The 16,075-nt window shown below is 42.4% G+C and overlaps 1 protein-coding gene across 1 annotated transcript in view; it reads left to right on the top strand.

The window, feature by feature from the left end:
* The window catches only part of LOC121273261 (arf-GAP with GTPase, ANK repeat and PH domain-containing protein 1-like), a 134,340-nt gene that overhangs the window by 968 nt on the left and 117,297 nt on the right, over positions 1-16,075 (top strand). The window lies entirely within an intron of this gene.

The following is a 16,075-nucleotide window of genomic DNA, read 5'->3' as shown; positions in this document are numbered from 1 at the left end:
AATTTCTGCTTTCTTATATGATGTTTTATTTGCTTACGTCTAAGTGTGTCCAGGAGTGTTTTTGTTTCTTTATTTAACTTCCGCCCCCCCCCCCCAACCACCCACATAATTTTATAAAATCACACCCGTGATTTTAATTAAAGTATTTTTGTTTGGGTTTGAACGTGTTTTAATATATACTTAAAATTGGATGTTCTCTTTTCATTGAATGTTGTCATGTGGTGACAGTTCTGTTTTTGCTGAAGTTGGAGGAACACGGGCCTCCTTGTTTGTGTAATTAACCAGGAGGTTACAGGACTTCTGCCAAATCTCCTGAGGAGATTCACCTGAAGTTCTGAACGCACACATTTCGTGTTAACATTTTAAAAAAGACACAGGCAAAACAATTTTCAGCAGAGTAATTGATAGAATAAGTTATGAGGAACAAAAGTCACTTGAAGTCAATCTTGAAGAGATTTTATATGAAAGAAAGATATAGTAAGAAGTTGGGATTGAGGTAGGGTGCGTAATTTCCTCGGGGTTTCTCTCGATCTACCCATCACATTTCAAATATCAGTGTCCCATATATAATAAATTACTTTTAAGCTACAGTCACTGTTTTGTTGCCAACCATGACAGCCATTTTGCCCACAGCAAAGAGATGAATGACCACCACAGTGTTTTTGATGGTATTGGGGGTGGGTTGAGGGGGTGGGTGGGGAATGTTGCTCAGTACAGGAGGACAACAACCCACTTTTTTTTTGTTAAAATATCACAACCCAAAAAAGGGTCAGGCTTGTTTTCAAATGGTTTGTTTCTAAACATGTCCTGGTTCCAATAATGTCATGATTTGCCAAGTAATTAAGACCAGGAAGTTCAATAAATTCCAGGTCAGGAAAATGTCTTGACTGGAAACATAGCTGCTTCTATTTTATACAGTGTGGAGGATCCGAGTTGTTATATGACAAATCTTATCTGCTGCAAGCATCAGTTGTATATTGGTAAATGTTATAATTTGTTGATCTGCATTTTGCAGTTTGGCATTTGGGATTGTGTAAAATCACTGAGGGAAGAAGTGGCCTCGCACAGATTCAGCCCCCAGAAAGGGCTTACATGTTTTAGGAGAGGGGAGACAGGTGGTAGAACAAGAATGGGAGTGTAAGTTGGTGCAACCCACTTACACCACTGTAAAAACAGTATCTGTGTTATAAATCTTGATTTCTCAATTCCAAACTTGTCAGCAAAACACCAATGGGGAAATGGGCTCTCTAGTTTGTTCCTGTTAAACCAACAAATTCAAAACTTGTCATCAAACAAACTGACAATGGCCTGGAATTTGTGGTTACACTAATGGCAAAGATATCAATGTCGTCATTATCACTGTGTAAAACTAACAATTTCTGACATTTGCACATGCGCAGTTAAACATGAAAATCCAGAAGTTGCTATCAGTGCAACATGCTCCACCACCCCCACCGCCCCCCCCCCCCCCCCCCCCCACACACACACACACACACACACACACACACACACACACAATGCACTGTTGCTGTCTTCACATATACACAGAATCAGTGATTTGACATGAACTTCAACTTTTTAACTGCAAGAATAATGCATAAAAGCCACTGAAAATGTTAAGCCTTGATGAATGGGGTGTAACCAGGTTTTTAATGGTGTACTAACTCATAATTACTGATGAACAACCTCTTTGGCCCCTGGGAAAGTAATTTTCCTAGTGTAGAGTTCCATACCTATGAATAACATTTTAAAATTCCATGATTTTTAAAATCAATTTTTAAGTTTGATATTTCAGTTTCTACCTTAATCCCATGTTGAATTCCAATCTTTATTTAGATTTCTGTAAAATGAGGAGAAAGTGAATAAAGATTTAAAGTCATGTTGGAATAGGGAAAATTGACACAGAGCCTGCTAAATCTTTGTGAGCAACTTTTTTCAAAGCCAACAGTGAGCACTGTCATCTTTTGCTGACTGCATAGTCCAGCAAACCTGTGTTCTCTGCACCCCCTGTAGTCTGTCTTTGTATGCATCACTGACAGAAATAACATCCTTATCTTTCTTGTATGTGAATTTCAGTTGTGCCTCATTATAACTGTGCCCAACATGGGGAAATTGAACAGTCTAACACTGGACTTGCCTTGCATTGCTGCTGCTGTCACCATCATGACACCTGCCACAGTTCAGTAGCTTCAGTGAAGCACAGCTTAAAATCTCTGAGCAGTTTAGACCAGGAATGTCCCAGGTCACATTTTCAATCCCTGGCCTCTGCTGACATAGCTGATGTACCGCTGCCCTTCTGAGGGGTGCCAGTGCTTAACCACCTGTGTTAGAAAATGGATATTCTGCCAGGGTTCCTGCTGCTGGTCACCATCTAGTAATTGGATTTGCAGGTATGTGTGAACACTTGATGAGAGCAGGATCAGGCTCGCCTGTGATGTCCTTTGTTGTCACATAGACTTCTGGTGTGCACAAGCCACATTCACAAATGAATTTGAATTTAAAAACTGGCAATGGAAAACTATTGCTCCACCATGAAGCCTGCTCTGGGAAATGGGAAGATTGAGGTTGAATTTAGGCACTGCCAACAGAATATCACATTTAAACTCCATGTCAAGTTAGGGGATGAATGAGGATAAATTGGCAAGATTAACTACTTCTCAAAAGATCATGGAATGAAATTCTTCAAATGAAAGGTGGAGGTAGCTGTACTCTGCTGGTCCATGTTATGTTTGAGAGTGCTTGCTGTTGACACTTCATTCCCTTCTGTGCCTAATAACATGGGAAGTGGCCCATTTCTTCCTCTGCTTTGCATCCAGAAGATGGATGCTCTGGGTTGCTTCCATAACAAACATCCTTTTTATCCAGAAAGTTCATTAGTCTGACTCCTGACCTCCTACTTGGATGTCTGGGTAGATGTGAGGCGGTGGGGGGTGGGGGTGGGGGGTGGTGATGGTGTTGGTGGATGTTGAGTAAAGGAGGCCACTTCACTCCCATTGAATGCAACTACCCCACTGGATGTCTACCCAATTATTGTACTTGGAGGCTGGAGCTCTGATCTGCTTGCTGGAGTGGTGTTGACAGATCACCAAACTTGGTGTGCATTATTCTGTAGCTGTAATATCCTCCACTTTTTTTTTTTGCACAAGCCAGCCTTCCTCCTTTAACAAAAACAATTAGTTCCCAGTTGTAGCTTTATCCTGAGCTGTGAATTTATTTTTTTTATCCATGTGTGTTAAACTCTTGGGTCGATGAAAGGTGGAGTGTCCTTTTCATTTCCTGGTGAGAAACTGGATGAATAATGGTGTGTCTGTGTGGTGTGGATGTTAAAGGGGGGAAAATAAATTCCATTGATGGATCTATTTTTTTCAACGTGAAACCTTGCTATGTTGACTAGTTGTGTTCTAGCTTTCAATCGTGGTCTATGCTGATCTCTGTCTAGACAGGCTGATGGCTCTTAAAGTCAGCCTCTTTGTCTCTGGACTAAGGTGGTTTTATTTTTTTTTATCCACCAGTGTTTTTTCTCCTGTTCAATGTTCAGTGCTTCCTGTTGGAAAATGTTCCAGTGTGGATATTGGGTAAGGACAAGAGTGAACTCAGCACTGATGCCCACTGTTGTTGAATAGCCTGCTGACACGCTTTCTCTGACCAAGGCCTGAAAAAGGTGACTTGGGCACGGCACTGGAGGTTCCCGTGGAACTGCACAGTAACTCAACAAGAAGTTAACACTTGCACCAGACACGCAGTCGATGTGAAATGTACTGTATTTAATGGCTGAGTAACTCGCATCCTCCCAGCTGGTTGTGTTTTGGCTGGGGCGGATTAACGCTCAAACTTGTTGAGCCTGCATGCGCCTAGATGCCGCAGTCCAATAGAAGGCTCCACAAAGGGCCCTACTTAGATCCTTGCACAGCTCACCAGAAGAGAGAAAAACGGCTGGAATAAAATATTTTAAAATACTGCCAGAAATGGGGGACTGGCAGAGTTTATCTTTTAATGGTTCGGGGGAGGAGGTGCGCAGGAACCCTGAGAGTTCTTGGTATGCAAGGATCTCAAGAATTCTTAACCTCGGTTTTGGAGATTCCTTGCTGGACAGTGTAAATATTGTAGGTGCGGGTTTCACACTGCTAAGATACATACACCAGTTTTTATGGCACATAACCTGTAAAAGTAAAGCTAGCTTTAGGTGTACTGAACAAAAAATAACTTAGTTCAGATGCAAATTGTAACGAATATGACAGACTGCGGATGTGGGAGGTGGGCGGGGGCAGGAAGCAGAACAGAAGGTTGAATTTCAAATTGCATGGTTTTGTGGTCCATGGGCTTTTTTTCTTCCGAAAGTTCGGTTTGAACAGAAGGGAGGAAAAAAACAGTATTTTCCAAATGACTGAACAGGGTAATGGCTTGGATTTATCACTAAAGGCGACCAGATCTGTAAACATTTGTCTGCTTTCTGCTACCAGATCTCAATCATGTTCTCCTCAAGAAACCCATATTCTGTAAATACTTAATCCTCGTGTTATTTTCTTGTCTAATTCTGGCATCTGTGTCACGACATCCAAGAGGTTTCTTTTACTCTGTTCAGTGCTGTCAGACATAACTTCTCTCAAGCAAATCGCCATATCCTGGGGAGAAGGAAATGATTTGGAGGAGAATTTGGTCTTTTTGGCAATTTCTAATGATCTCCCTTACTCGTTCTCTCCTGACTTTGGATGGAGGATCTGATATCTCGGCGAAGGGGCCACTTTTTTCCATCTGAATGTGGACATTAAATGTTGGACTGTTTGACTATGGAAGCTATTATGGCCAAGTCTCGTCCTCTGTTGAGGAGAGTGACATTCTCTACTTACAATTTCACTACATACAGCAAGTGCATTCTTTACACTGTATACAACTTCAACACAAATGTCCCTATATGCACACTTCCAATAAAGATCACTGAATAGTTCAGGTAGGAACCTCTGCCTTCCCCTTCAGCCCAGAGATATTGTGCTACCTCATTTAAGACTGGCTAACCCGGTACAGATTCTCAAAGCCAGGATTGCCTTGACTCTATCACACGAGCATGTGACAACTGAGCCAGAAAAAAAATCATGGTCATTTAGCAATTTAACAAAAACCAAAAGCAAATAATGTTGTATAATGCAATAAGTTGAGGCATTGTGTTGGGGGGTGGGGTGGAAATCGATTAAATCTAACCATTTTATTTTCACTGATCCATACAATTCATTAGCAGGTACCCCTTGTGAAAGATTGTATTCTTTGCTCACAGTCATAGAATGGTCTCCTGTACTATAACCATTCAGCCTGCCAAGCCTTTGCTGCCTCTCTAAGAACAACTCAGCTTGTCCTACTATCTTTCCCTTTCCCTGTAGCCCTGCAATTTTATCCCTTCAGGTGCTGATCCAATTTCCTTTTGAAAGCCACAACTGAATCTGCCTCCACCACCCTCCTCAGGCAGTGCATTCCAGATCCAAACCACTCACTGCATTAAAAAAGTTTTTCCTCATGTTGCCTTTCCTACTTTAAATTGCCTTATATCAGTGTCCTCTGGCTCTCGACCTTTCCACCAATGGGAACAGTTTCTCTCTATCCACTCTAACCAGGCCCCTCATGATTTTGAACCTCTCTATCAAGTCTCCTCTCAACCTTCTCTAGGGGGAGAAAAGAGAAATGAAATAAAAATATCTCTTGTATTTTATTGATCTTCCCCTCTCTACCTCCACCTTCAGAAGACAGCATACAGGGGCCTTGAAGTTCAAAGGCATTCAGGATGACTTCTATCTCTTTCTTGGTGCCTCTGTGTCATGAACCACTCAGATGGGTAACCGACTATATGCCAAGTCATGGGCATAAAACAGTGTTTTCGTTGCTCCATCGGTATCATTTGTGGGGCTCCAACCAGTGCTGCTGATTTTTTAAAAATCTGGGCCTCCTGTGAAATCGGGAATTGCAACCCACTTGTCCAATTCCACTCAGCAATCTTACGGCAAGTAAGAACTTGGCTGAATACGTGTGCAAGGGAGGAACACATTCTGAAAGTGCCTCGTGACAGCAGTCATTTCACATCCTGTTCATTTAGTGGGGGAAATGTTAATGTATGGACATAAGGTAATGAAGTGGTGGAGGAAGTGAATAACTAGGGCTGAAGTTTTTAAACTTAAAAAGGTGAGGAAATTAAATCTAAAGAGAAAAGTGAACACCACAGAAGTGTGGCAAATGAGTGAAGAATAAACAGTGTGACAGAAATGAACAATTTAATGGTAATAGTACATTGGTGAATCAGATCAGGGAAAATGGTTAAGTTTTAAAATTAATGACACTTTATGAGTGCTTTCTGCATTCCAATAACAAGATAGATGATTGAATAGCACAAATAGAGATAAATGAGTTTGACCTATTAGCTATTACAGAGACATAGTTGCATGATGACCAAGATTGGGAACTAAATATTACAGGGTACTTAACGTTTCAAAAACGCAAACTGGAAAAGGGGCAGGGGGGTGGACCTGATCATAAAGGATGAAATACAGATAGTAGTGAGGAAGGATCTTGGCTGGGAAGTGCAGCAAATAGAATTAGTATGGGTGGAGATGAGAAGTAACAGGGCAGAAACACTGAAAATAGTTAATAGGCCTCCTAAGAGTCATTGTACTTTTGGACAGAATATTAATCAAAAAATAAGAGGAGCTTGTAACAAAGGTAATGCAATAATTGTGGGGGACTTGAATCTGCTAGTTGGACAAATCAAATTGACAAAAGCAGTTTGGAGGATAGGTTCATGAAATGCATTTGAGATAATTTCCTAGAACAATACATCATGGAAAGAACCAGGTAAGAGGCAATTTTAGATCTTCTCTTGTATAGCGAAACCAGATTAATTTGCAATCTCATAGGATTTTTTTGAGGAAAAGTGATCATAATATGGCAGAATTTCACACTGAGTTCGAGGTTGATGCACTTAAATCTGAAACTAATGTATTAAACTTAAAACCAATTACATAGGTTTGGGGCAAATTGGCTAAGGTAGGTTGAGAAATTAGATTAAAAAGTATAATGGTAGGTAAGCAATGGTGAATGTTTGAAGAAATATTTCTCAATGGGATGTTTATTCAACGAGAATTGAGAAATAAAAACTCTATGGGAAAAGTGATCCATCTGTGGCTGGGGTTAAGATTGTTTTTGATTAAAAGAAGAGGTTTATAATGTTGCCAAGAAAAGTAGTAAGCCTGTGGATTGGGAGAGTCTTGGAAACCAGCAAAGGGACACCAAAAATTGATTTGTAAGAGCTGCTACAAGTAGGTAGAAAGGAAGCGAGTAAGGAAAGTAAATGTGTGTCCCTAGGAGGCTGAGACAGGAGAAGTTATAATGGGGAATAAGGGAATGAAGACATTAAACAAATATTTTGTATCTGTCTTCATAGTAGAAGGCACCAAAAAAAAACATAGTGGGGAACCAAGGGTCTAATGAGAGTGAGGAACTTAAAATAATTAATATTAAAGAAAAAGTACTGGAGAACTTAATGGGACTAAAAGCCAGCAAATCCCTGGACCTGATAGCCTACACCCTAGGTTCTAAAAGAGGAGGCTGCAGAGATGGTAGATACATTGGTTGTGATCTTCCAAAATTCTCAAGATTTCTAGAATGGTTGAAAGGCAGAAATTGTACCACTACTATTCAGGAAAGAGGAAGGGAGGAAAGACAGAATTACAGACCAGTTGGGCTGATATCAATCATCGGAAAAATGTTAGAATCTGTTATTAAGGCAGGGCAATGGCACTAGTTCATAATGCTCATTTGGAGAGCCGGTGCAGGCACGATGGGCCAAATGGCCTCCTCCTGTGCTATTAAAATTCTGTGAAGTGGTAATAGGGTACTTAGAACATCATAATGTGATTAGGCAGAAGTAGCATGGTTTCATGAAAGAGAAATCATGTTTGACAAATATATTAGATTTTGAAGATGCAACTATCAAAGTAGATAAAGGGAAACCAGAGGATGTAATATATTTGCATTTTCAAAAGGCATTCAGCAATGACGTTGGGGTAATATATTAGCATGGATAGATGATTGGTCAAAGGACAGGAAACATTAGGAATAAATGGTCATTTTTAGATTGGCAAGCTGTTACTAATGGGGTGCTGCCAGGATCCATGCTGAGGCCTCATCTATTTGCACCTATATTAATGCCTTTTATGAAGGGACTGAGTGTGATGCATCCAAATTTTCTGATACAAAGCTATGTGGGAAAGTAGGCCATAAGGAGGACCCAAAGAGGCTGCAAAGGATATGGACAGGTTAAGTGAATGGGCAAGAAGGTGGGCAGGTGGAGTATAATGTGAGGAAATCTGAGGTTATTCACTTTGGTAGGAAGAACTGCAAAACAGAATATTTTTTTAAATGATGAGGAACTTTTAAAAGTTAGTGTTCTGAGGGATTTTGGATGTCCTTATACATGAAACACAAAGTTAACATGCAGGTACAAAAAGTAGTTAGGAAAGCAACTAATATGTTGGCCTTTATTGCAAGAGGGTTGGAGAACAAGAGAAAGGAAGTCTTGCTGCAATTATACAGGGCTTCGGTGAGACCACACTGGGTATATTGTTTACAGTTTTGGTCTCTGTACCTAAGGAAGGATGTACTTTCATTAGAGGGTGTGAACAAAGGCTAATTAGATTGATCCCTCAGATGAGGCGGTGGTGGGGTGGTACTGTGCAGAGAGATTGAGTAGAATGGGCCTATACTTTCTGGAGCTTAGAAGAATGAGAGACGATCTCATTGAAACATAAGTTTCTGAAATGGTTTGTTAGGGTAGATGCTCAGGCTGTTTCTCCCTGGCTGGAGAATCTAGAACTAGGGGGTCTCAGGATAAGGGGTTGGCCATTTAGAACTGAGACGAGGAGAAATGTCTTCACTCAGAGCTGTGGATGCTTATACATTGAGTATATTGACACTGAGATCAGTAGATTTTTAGACACTAAGGGAATCACTAAGGTTATTGGGATAGGGCAGGAAAGTAGAGTTGAAGTCCAAGATGACCCATCATCTTGCTGAATGGCAGAACAGGCTTGATACAGTCTACTCCTCCTATTTCTTGGGTTTCTATGTATTGATTGACCGGATCTAGTTGGCAAAATGACACAGTGAACCTTTGGAATGGCATCCTGTCTACTGGTTACAGCTAATCATTTTGAAGGGATATGGAATTTTCTAAGTTCTCATTAGGGCGCATTTGTGTTTTTGTAGCACAGTATCAGCTAATTCTCTTAGCAAGTCAGATTTTAACTTATGTTAATTAGTACTATGTGTGGAATCAGATTATGCATCCATTGCCTGAGGTCTGTCACTACTGAAGCTCTTTTATTACTCCTCCTGCCTCCAATGAGGTAAGTAGATGAGTGCTCCTGGAAAATGGGTCCTTAACAATTAAATGTTTAGCCTTAGAATTTTTTTTAATGATTGATGAACAATGTAATGTGGGCCGCAGACCCCCAGGCCTCAGGCAGTGCCATTCATAAGCCAGCAGCTATGCGTAAGATTACATAGAATGTACAACACAGGAACAGGTCATTTGGCCTAACAGGTCTATGCTGGTGTTTATGCTTCACACGAGCCTCCTTCCACCCCACTTCATCTAAGCCTATCAGCATATCTTTCTAGTCTCCTCTCCCTCATGTATTTACCTAGCTTTCCATTAAATACATATTTAACTATCTAGAAAATTTATGTTTAACATCCAAAATGTGGTTGTGATTATTGCCAAAAATGGAGACTTTCCAAAATCTTTAAACTCACCTAGCACAAAAACAGCCAAACCAGGTGCACTGGTCATGCTGAGGATTGTGGACAAACTCATGCCCCACTGTGCATATTCACAGTTTCAGGGAGCAGAGGGACCTCTGTTCCATGTAGCCTATCCACAGTAACCCCTTGGTGCATTTTTAATAATCCTGAAAACCATTTATTCAGGAGAATCTGTCTACTGTAGTTACTTCCTGAAATCCATTGGTGGTTTCTTCTGCCATCTGTGGAATGTATATCAATGATACAATGAGTTGAGGCTTTAACTCCATTCCCAACTATCCCAAAAGAAATATATTTCCACCCCTTTCCCTCCAACGTTTACAACTAGCTTTTGCTCTGTCTCCCTTTCCCAGCAAGTGGGCTCTGTGCCTGGTGCAGATAGAGGCAAGTGGGCAGCTTTTCACATCTCCTCTCACTTTCAGTGGAAACAGATCTCCATCCTAGACTTTCCGGCTTGGTCATAGTTGTATCATCCATCTCACAAAAGGAGCCTGGCGTTGGCAGTTCATTTTGTCAAACTAGTCACATCGATCCTCGCTGAGGGGGCTATGTGAATGTAGCAGAAGGAGGAAGGAAGGGGAATTCCACTGGTTCCAACAGTTGCCATTTCTGAATTTGAGAAAATGTCCTTTTTATCTTGCTGTCTGAACCTCACCACATTGCTGCCCTGTTTAGCTGGAGACTGTAAATGTAAACATCTTGGTACGTTCCCCTGGGTTAAAGGGGCACTGGATCGCACAGAGGATTGTTAGAACATTGAATGCTTTACCATCAAGAGTGGCTGAGGCAGAGATGGAAACATAATTTCAAAGGGCATTGCATCAGTATTTTTATAAGTGGGAAAAAAAAGATGAAGGGAAATGAAATTAAGAGTAGACAGCTCCTCTTGAATAGCCAGCACCAGTGTGTGTGGGATGGGCCTAATGATATCCTTCTCCTTTCATGACCATGATTTTAACTCTGGATTGGTGGTAGGATGAGTTAAATCTTACCTGCTGGAACAGCAAACAAGCCTGCCATGCTTTTTCTGGGCCTAATAAATACGCTGCCAGATGGGATGGAATGGAATCGGCAGGAAGTGGCTGCCACCCTGCCGAAATTGGGCAGCTCACAAATGCCTATCAGTACGCAGGTAGCAATATGGAAGGAAATCCCAGGAGCATCTCACAAGAGGGAAATGGGGAGAATCCCAGGGAAGTGAAGGCTTAAACTTTCCTTCTCAAGCCTGTTCCTGAAAGCCATGGGAAGTGAACCTGGCCAAAAAAACACCTACGTCAGAGACACCACCCCTTTGACAAAATACAAAACAATGTTTGTTGTTTTTTTAAAAAAAAACATTCAGTACTATTTGGACTGTTACTGTTTAGAAAAGAAGAAATGTTGTTATGACAACAACACTGTGTACAATACAGTCAGTAGCTGTCACAACCCAGGCTACATCTGCAGGCCTTAATTGGGAAGGGCAGTTGTAACTTGTAGATAGCTGCACTGAAGTTTCCCTGCAGAAGATCTAAACTTCAATTGCAATCTTGAAATATCAGGCCGGGTGTTCTCACTGCCTCTTCCTTTCGTGTTTTTTTTTTGTTCCCTCCGCCTCCGCACTACACCCAATTCGCAAATGAGAACGTGCTGGGTTGTTCTTCCTGCTTCTGTCATTCTGGACTTTGTTCCAAGGAACTGTACATAAGTGGCACAGATATACATATATATGTTTCACTTTCTTTCAGTCAATGTTCCCTCTGAGCTGCGCGACCACGGAGCAACCCTGAAGCTCCCACCTGGCCAGGCACACAGCTCCTTTAAGTTATACGCGTGCGCTGAAACATTAAAGGGCCAGTGCACCTAAACGAATTGGCCACGCACTGCAAAATGAATTAAAGGATACATCGGCTGGATGTAAAACCGGACTCCGCTCCATTCCCACTGGACGGGATAAGTTACAATGCCGCCGCATCCCACCCCCCAAAGCGGGGTTCATTTCCTGTGTGGGTCCCTCCTGCAGTTCCTGGGGTCCTGGATAATGTCGGTCATTATTGCAGGAAATATGAACATGCAGAAGCTAGAATGCAACTTCTCCCAGATGCCTTTGTGGATTCCCTGGGGCCCAGTGACCCCAGTTTAATGTTTTGGGATGGTCTCATGGAGCGCTACATTTCTTAAGTGCGGTTACATTTGCATTATAATTACCTTTAATAGTCTCTGTGGATGCTTATTGGAAGTTAAGCTGATTCCTCTTTTGCTACGGGTGGTGGACATTTTTCATCAGAATTTAAATTCCTGTTTTCTAGTGAATTTGTTCTTCACCCACTGAATAAAGACACTCGACAGCTGTTGCTATGGAGATGTATTGATTCTTAACGCAAGTAGCAGAGTGTATTCATAACGGCTGCACGTTTACCACATTGGGAGAAGAGGATTGCATCCATTATGACAGTAAATGCCACTTTTAAGCTCCTTGGGGAGGCTTCCCCATTGACTCAGTGAGTAGCTGTGCCACGCAGACTAGGAAGGTCCTAGATTTGAGCTCTGGTGTCAACTGAGTTAGCTGATCTCAGCTGGTTGGTAATATGGGTTGGAATTGGTTTCAATTCCTGCTGTGGTTAAATAGACTCTGATATTCTTATCCACATTGATGTGAAGACTGCCCATGTGGGAGAAGTACAGCAGGGAGCTTGGCACCTGTTGAACCATACTTCCAGGGAGGGGAGAAAATCTGTGAGATAAAGGAAGCTTTGAAGAAAAGTCATGCGTAGTTACAGCTTTTGAACCACTCAAATGTTTGTTGTAAAACTCTGAGATGTCTGCTGTCTTTTTCACTCCGACATAGCCTGCTGTTGTATTAGCAGTAAGGACCTTAATTATTGTGCAGCAGGAGTTTTTGTATCACAGCCAGGATCATGTGTGCTGTAGTGTTGGCCAACAGGACTTGCTCATTTTAACCAGGATCTTCTGGATGACTTGGTACCTCCTAGTAATATTGGACTGTAGCCAATGGCTGTGGCTTTATTAAGAGGCATAATACAGGCCTGTTGAAATATTCCACCCACCCCCCCTCCCCTCACACCTTGCAGAAGTTGCTTAATCCTACTGGAAGACTTCCAGGAATGCCTTTGTTACCCTCCTAAAGGACCCATTCTGGGACGGGGAAGCTGCTACTTGCCCAATCACCATTACTTAAATGCCAGCAATAAACCACTTATCAGAAACAGGTTATTGACCGCCAGAAAAAAAATCTGGGTTGTTGTCTTGGCTGGTTATTTGACTGTGGGAGGCATCAGTGATGAGCCTGGTCCTGCCTTGTTGGTCTTCACAGAAGTATACTTTGCAGCAGAGGTCACTGGGTTTGTAGGGTGTGATCCTTTGACTTTATTTTGCCTGTTCCCGAGTTCATGGATACGTGGGTGGGGGGGTGGGAACAATAGTGCTGACTCAGCACAAAGCAGGGACTGCGCCGGCACCTTCCTGAGCTATATGATTTGCGACTGCACCAAGCTCTACACGGGGCGATTTTAACCCTACCTATGTGGCAGAAATCAGGTGAGTGGGCAGTTAAATTGTCATGGGTGACTTGCCTGTGTGCTTTTTACCAATCCTGATTTTAACCTACTTGTAAGCAGATGGCAAAGGCACTTGCCTCAAGCTGGCAAGATTCCTCATCAAAAATGCAGATCTGACGTTGTTATCAGGCGCTGAGTACAATTTTAAGCCTGGTCTGAGTGGGGAAACCATTGCAACTTTCCTGCCAATGAAGAAAGCAGAAGAGGGCCCAGGACCAGAAGAAAGCCCTTTCCGAAACCCCACTCCCACAACTTCTTGTGGGTGTGCCTCCTGCCACTGGAGCTTCCACTGGCCACAAGACTTCTTGTCCATTTCAAATAGCATTGTGGTTAAGGGTTGTTTTTCAGACTGGAGCAAAGTATAGAGTGAGGTTCCCAAGGGGCCGATATTAGGACCATTGCCTTTCTTGATCTATATTAATAACCTTGGCTTGGGTGTACAGGGCAGAATTCCAAAATTTGCAGATGACGCAAAGCTTGGGAGTATTGTGAACGGTGAGAAGAGTAATGCTAGATTTCAAGAGGACAGAGACAGGTTGGTGGAAGGGGCAGACAAATGGCAAATTAAATTTAACGCAGAGAAATGTGAAATTATGCATTTTGGTAGGAAGAAAGAGGAGAGGCAATACAAAATAAAGGGTGCAAGTCTTTTGGGGGTGCAGGAGCAGAGGGACCTGGGTGTAAAAGTGCATAAATCATTGAAGGTGGCAGGACAGGTTGAGAAAGTGGTTAATAAGGCATAAAGAATCCAGGGGTTTCTAAATAGAGGCATATAGTACAAAAGCAAGGAACTTTTATAAAACACTGGTTTGGCCTCAACTGGAGTATTGTGTCCAGCTCTGGCCACCACACTTTAGGAAGGATATGAAGGCTTTAGAGAGGATGCAGCAAAATATTATGGAGATGGTTCCAAGGATAAGGGTCTTCAGTTATGTGGATAGAATGGAAAAACTGGAATTGTTCTCCTTGGCGAAGGCTGAGCAGAGATTTGACAGCGGTGTTTAAAATCATGAGGGGTCTGGACAGAGTAACATGAGGAAAATCTTTTTTACACAGTTCATGGTTAGTTGTCAGTGTATGCACTGCCTGAGGGTATTGTGGAGGCAGATTCAATCATGGCTTTCAAAAGAGATTTGGATAATTATCTGAATAGAAAAAAAAAAATTGTAAGGTTACGGGGTAAAGGTGGAGGAGTGGGGACTAGCTGAGTTGCTCTTACAGAGAGCTGGCATGGAGATGATGGGCCGAATGACTGCCTCCTGTGCCATAACCATTCTCTGATTGTAGGTCCAGGAGTTAAAATTGCTGAGATTCAAACTGCTGATGTCAGGCCATTGTCTGCTTCTCCCACCCCTAACTCCACTCACTGGAATATGCTCCCATTTTAAATTGCCCTGATATTCCTAACATTGACCAGTGACTAGACTCATCAGTTTAAAATGTTCTTTAAAATTAACTGTTTAAGCATTGTGGTGGATTTGGATAATAAACAGCGTTTCCCAGAAACTGAGAAAAGGACAGATGGTCCTGCATAGTATTTTAAGTGGAGCAGTGCAGGAGGCAGGCAGCTGTACTGCTGGTACTCAGCATTCGAATGTCATAGAGAATCATCTTCACAAAGGTTATTGAAGAGGCACAGCATGTTTTGCTTTAAGTTAGCCGGAAGCATCTGGAAATCCACCATCCAGAGTCTGTGAACCAAGAGGAGGATCTTAAATATGGGATGTAGGTTCCCATGTATGTCAGATACCTAGCTGAGCAGACAGAAACAGGCTGTGCCCCCAAGCACACTGTTGCCTTAACCAATGTCACAGCATGTCAGGACCTGGCACGCACCCACAGTTCTCCCTCTGCTGAGTTGGCAATTGTTGGCTATGCCAGGACAGGGAGAAGTTAATTATGGAGCAAGTCTGCCAGGGTGAGGGTGCACTAACATCTTGCCACTTGGGTCTGCACTATGGAGTCCTGCAACCACTTTAAACACTGTGTCAGCTGTGGCTCAGTGGATAGCACCCTGCCTCTGAGTCAGAAGGTCATGGATTCAAGTGTCTCTCCAGATACTTCAGCACAAAATCTAGGCTGGCATTCCAGTGTTGTACTGAGGGAGCAGTGGACGGGTAGGAGGGACAATCTTTCAAATGAGACATTAAACCAAGGCCCCTGTCTGCCCTCTTGGGTGAATATAAATGATCCCTATTTCAAAGAAGAGCATGGGAGTTCTCCTGGTGTCCTGGCCAATATTTAGCCCTTGAACCAACACCAAACAGATTATCTGGTCATTGTCTCATTGTTGTATGTGGGAGCTTGTTGCAAGCAAATTGGCTGCAACGTTTCCCTCCATTACAACAGTTTTCACACCCATCACTGATGCCTTTAGGACTTCTCAGTTCTGCAGAAGGGATAGTTAAGGCTCATGGCCTGTGTTTAGCCCTCAGGCCATTGTTTGGATACTTCTGTTGGGATCCTTGGCTCACCTCTCACACAGGTAAACACAGCTTAATCCACTCGGTACTGCATTCTCCAAATCGAGAGGGGCCTGGGAGGGAGCAGGACACTTGTGTACTGTCTCTATTAGAGCATGAGGGACAAAAGAGGAGAGAAATTAGAGAGTGCACAAATTTCCTGTGGGTAACAATTAGACAGTGAAAATGGCCGATATTTGAACAAATCAGCTTTGCCTTTCTGGGTTAACCTGCCCTCACATGATTTATGTGCAC

Source organism: Carcharodon carcharias, chromosome X, assembly GCF_017639515.1.
Source record: "Carcharodon carcharias isolate sCarCar2 chromosome X, sCarCar2.pri, whole genome shotgun sequence".
In the NCBI taxonomy this organism is placed as follows: domain Eukaryota; kingdom Metazoa; phylum Chordata; class Chondrichthyes; order Lamniformes; family Lamnidae; genus Carcharodon; species Carcharodon carcharias.
This window is presented reverse-complemented; position numbering and strand designations above follow the sequence as displayed.